Genomic DNA, 5,194 nt, shown 5'->3' with positions numbered 1-5,194 from the left:
GACATACATAAAAGCTAAATTTAATCTCTTGGATTTTTGCCTATTTTGCTTTGCTCTGAATCACTGACATTTCCCTAAATAGCCTGGAAAATAAGGGCCAAGGAAAAAGAGAAAGTGAATGAACTCATTTTAGACTTTCAACATATACTTGGTTAAGTTTCCGTCCTAAACGGTGAAACAATATAGGCATCTAGATTTATAGACATATCTTATGTGAGTCCATCTTAACCTACATCTCCCTTGAAGACAGGCAAATACTCAATTTGCTACCTAAAAAGGGAGATGCTTATAAATACTACAATAAAGCTGGAAGAAGTATGAACATGGTCGCTGTACATGTACCTGCAATAAGGCCACCAGGCAACCTGGATGCCTTCTGCACATGGACAGTTCTTGCTAATGGGAAGTGTGTTATTTTATTTCCTTATTTCCTTATTTCCTTATTTCCTATTTCTATCTCTTTTTTTATAAGAAGATAAAAGCAGGATTTCTTTTTAAAGAATTTTCTACTTTAAAATAAGCTGTAGATGATCCGGGTCTTGAATGAAGCTTCTTTTTATCATACCCTTCCTGAAACTTGTGACTGCTGAAACTCATGAAGTATTTAGCTGTTGCTAGAACCCAAACCAGGATGCAGAGCTGCAAAGATCAGGACAACAGGGCCTAATATTAAATATAAAGCATGTCTCCAACCTCATTGCAAGATATTCACAATTGAATGTCTATTCTCATAAAAGGATAAGGACATTCATAGTATGCATTCAATCAGAAAACTGAGAAAGAATAAAATCTGGATTCAAAGCCAGCACAGATGGGACATCAATGATTTTACTTGGCACAATGAGCAACCACATTTTAGGATTAAAAAATAAAGAAAAGAATGAAGGATGGAAAAACTAAAATTTATTATACAGAGATGACCCAAGATATCAGGTCCTGCCTAGTTGTCAGCAAATGCTAGATCTCTTCACAAGGGGGTTATGCTGAGATGACATTTCACCATTTCCAAAAATAAATATCCTCATTTCTATGGAAAACATGAGAGACCCACAAAAATACAAATCAAGAATACCCTCGGACTTGGAAGATGGCTCGGTGATTAAAGGCACTGCTTGCAAAGCTTGCCAGCCTAGGTCTCATTCCCCAGTACCCACATAAAGCCATTTTCATAAAGTGGCACATATGGTTAAAATTAATTTGCAGCAGCAAGTGGCCATGACACATATGTTTCTCTCTCTCTCTCTCTCTCTCTCTCTCTCTCTCTCTCTCTCTCTCTCGTAAATAAACAAATAAATATTTTTTTAATTCCCTCAAAGAGTTTGGGATATGGTTCTTGCAAAACTTCTCAAGCCCAGGTTCAATTCCCCAGTATCCATGTAAAGCCAGATGCACAGATTGGCACATGCATTTGGAGTTCGTTTGCAGTGGCAAGAAGCACTGGCAGTTCCATATTTATACACATTCTATCTCTTTTCTCACAAATATATACATTTAATTCCTTTGAAAATACTTTTTTTTAATTCCCTTGAGTTGTGTCACTTAAATAACCAAGTTCAAACAAACTATAATTGGTACTTATTACTATAGCTTCAAACAAGAATACAGTGTTGAATCTATAAGAATCTTGACTCCTGTGAATTCACACTATCAAATAAAGGCTACCAAACTATTATATTTGTTTGTACTAATATGAATTAAGAAATACATTGTTGGGCTGGAGAGATGGCTTAGCGGTTAAGCGCTTGGCCTGTGAAGCCTAAGGACCCCGGTTCGAGGCTCGGTTCCCCAGGTCCCACGTTAGTCAGATGCACAAGGGGGCGCACGCGTCTGGAGTTCGTTTGCAGTGGCTGGAAGCCCTGGCGCGCCCATTCTCTCTCTCTTTCTCTCTGCCTCTTTCTGTCTGTCTCTCTCTAATAAATAAATAAATAAAAATGTTTAAAAAAAATTTAAAAAAAAAAAAAGAAATACATTGTTGTGGTGGAGAGATGGCTCAAAGGATAATACACTTTTCACACAATTCTTAGTACCTAGTTTGGATTACCGGACCCCATGTAAAGCTGGAAGCTGTGACAGGCTCACTAGTTGCCTCATCAGCATATGCATATTCTACATGCCACACACATACTAACCACCACCACACATACTATGCACACACCAAAGAGAAAAGGAAAGAATCCAGGTGAAGTGTCCTTTCTTAGGCTACCCAGAGGGAACATAAATATCTAAAGAAAAACAGCAAAAGGAGTAAATGTGTCTGTGCAGTTAAGCGTATTCATTCTGCCTGTCAAATAAGTCAATCAGGTACTGGTTGGAAAGGAGGAGAGCAGCAGTAGTGAGAAAACAGGAGAGGTGATAAGTGTGAATGTGACAAAAAATACATTGTATGCATGTAAGAAAATATCATAATGAAACCCATCGTTATGTTTAAGTAACATATGCTAATTAAAACACATTTTTAGGGATGGAGAGATGGCTTAGCGGTTAAGCGCTTGCCTGTGAAGCCTAAGGACCCCGGTTCAAGGCTCGGTTCCCCAGGTCCCACGTTAGCCAGATGCACAAGGGGGAGCACGTGTCTGGAGTTCGTTTGCAGAGGCTGGAAGCCCTGGCGCGCCCATTCTCTCTCTCTCCCTCTATCTGTCTTTCTCTCTGTGTCTGTTGCTCTCAAATAAAAAAAAATACATTTTTAAAAAGAACCTAGTTGACTGAAGAAAAACCAGGGCCTTGTGTTAGGACCACTAAGATCTGACTGTAAGTTTATCTTCACATGGACCAGGAACTTCATTTCTAATAGTATAGTCATAAATTTTACATGAGGCTATCAGGGAAAGAGAGAGCATACCCTGTTTCAAGTTACTTATGGTTTAATAACTGATTGTAAAATTGTTGAAAATTTAACAATTGCCTTTCATGGTTGTGGCTTCAGTATACCTATATCTCTCCACTCAATATCCAACCACTTTTTCGGGTTTTAAGTGCTAATGACCAACCGCTAAAATTTATCCAGTTCCCAACATTGAAGCAAGTTCATGTGTGGATTACAGACACACTGATTTAGATTACAAGACCCAACTCAGTAGAGGCAGATTTCTTCATGTACAGAGATACCCCTTCCTTGTCTTCCTCATATCCTTTTATGTGCCTTGAGACTGAAATTATAATTCTGGCAGAAGTGCCTCTGAGTCACTTTTAGCAGCTGTTTATCATTTGCTGCACATTGGCATCTGTAATGTGTGCATTCCATTCCACATCTATTCCAGTGGCTTGTACACTAACATTTGCTTGGTGTATTTATAAGAAAAATCAAACTATAGTCAGAGCCAAAATCAGAAAATCCTGGGACTGTCACAAATATGTAAGTTAACAAACACTCATTGCAGCACAGGCCTATACTAAATCCTATTCCAGACATCATGTTTAATGCAGATTATGTCTGTTTGTTCCATACTATCAAGGAAATGCTGCATATAAAATTCAACAGAGAGATATGCTCAGTCCACTCATCTCGCTTCCTTTACACCCAGAATTCAGAAATTCCTTTATCTCTCAGACATAAAACCATAACAGAGGTTATTGTTGACCCACCATTTAAACCACCCTGTCTCCATAAGCAACAACTCAAACTATGAACTGGAATTTACCTTTACCTTCATATCTTAAAACTATCATTTCCCAATTCACTTATAGAACATAAAACCTGTGTTGCTTCAACTATTAAGTGCTATGATTCTACAGTCTCTCTGAGAACCACACAAGCTGTACTCTGAATTCATGATGATAAATTGTGTTCTGGATGTGTGCCAACTGGGAAGTTGGGGAGGGAGGGAGCTGGAGGGGTTCTGCCATGCCCAGTGTGTCAGCTTAGCCGCAGAAGACCAGGTTGGTTTGAAACCAAGGAGAGGGCAGAAAGAGCATCCTGTATACATACTTTCCTGTATGTAATTTGGCAATTACTGGTGACCTGTGAAAATGGTTCACTACCCTCTCAACACAGAAAACCCCACAAAATCATGCAAGTCAAGCGGTTCAAATCTTCGTGTTCACTTTAAGAACACCCGTGAAACTGCTCAAGCCATCAAGGGTATGCATATCCAAAAAGCCACTAAGTATTTGAAAGACGTCACTTTAAAGAAGCAGTGTGTGCCATTCCGGCGATACAATGGTGGCATTGGTAGGTGTGCCCAGGCTAAACAGTAGGGCTGGACACAGGGTCGGTGGCCCAAAAAGAGTGCTGAGTTTCTGCTGCACATGCTTAAAAATGCAGAGAGTAATGCTGAACTTAAGGGTTTAGATATGGATTCTCTAGTCATTGAACATATCTAGGTGAACAAAGCACCCAAGATGCGTCACCGTACTTAAGAGCTCATGGTTCGGTCAGATTAACCCTTACATGAGCTCTCCTTGCCACATTGAGATGACCCTCACTTAAAAGGAACAGATTGCTCCTAAACCAGAAGAGGAGGTTATACAGAAGAAAAAGATATCCAAGAAAAAAAAAACTGAAGAAACAAAAACTTATGGCATGGGAATAAGTTCAGCATGAAAATAAATGGAAATAAAAGGACTTCTGGTTGTGTTTATTAAAAGCATTTTAAGTGTCAAAAAATTGTGTTCTGATCTCTTGGTAGTTACTTCTGTGTTCAAACAGAAAGATCTATTTTCAAAGTAAGCATCCTCTTTACCTTGTCCCTGTAGTCTTACATAAATTTAAAGTTACCAAGGTATGTCTCATGTATTCTTCAAAGTTCTTTTCACTTCAACAATTTTCCCCATGCCTTGCTGCCTTCTTTACTGCTAAGGTGGAAAATCTGAATTGAGTTCTTCTGCACCCATATTTTATGACAAAGAACTTCTTTTGAAAAAATTGAGGTAGGTTCTCACTCTAGCCTAGGCTGAACTGGAATTCACTATGTAGTCTCTGGCTGACCTCAAACTCACAGAAATCCTCGTACCTCTGCCTTCTGAGTGCTGGGATTAAAAGCATGTGCCACCACGCCCAGCTCAAAGAACTTCTTAATGATGTCAGCTGAAGAATTGGAATAATTCTGTAAATGATTATTCTAAAAGTTCTAGTATTCTGAAGGTATTTCAAGGAAGATCTAGAAAAAAAAAAAAAAAGAAGAAGCTATCCCGTGGCTTACAATTCACTGCCTTTCTAGAGCTTTGTTTATAATAGTTGCCCCTTGGCTCTTATCAA

At 38.9% G+C, this 5,194-nt stretch overlaps 1 pseudogene; it reads left to right on the top strand.

Annotated features, from left to right (window-relative positions):
* Positions 1–3,966: 3,966 nt before the first annotated feature.
* Positions 3,967–4,529, top strand: LOC105944892 (annotated as a pseudogene).
* The last annotated feature ends 665 nt before the right edge of the window (positions 4,530–5,194 follow it).

Source organism: Jaculus jaculus, chromosome X (assembly GCF_020740685.1).
Source record: "Jaculus jaculus isolate mJacJac1 chromosome X, mJacJac1.mat.Y.cur, whole genome shotgun sequence".
Classification (NCBI taxonomy): Eukaryota; Metazoa; Chordata; class Mammalia; order Rodentia; family Dipodidae; genus Jaculus; species Jaculus jaculus.
This window is presented reverse-complemented; position numbering and strand designations above follow the sequence as displayed.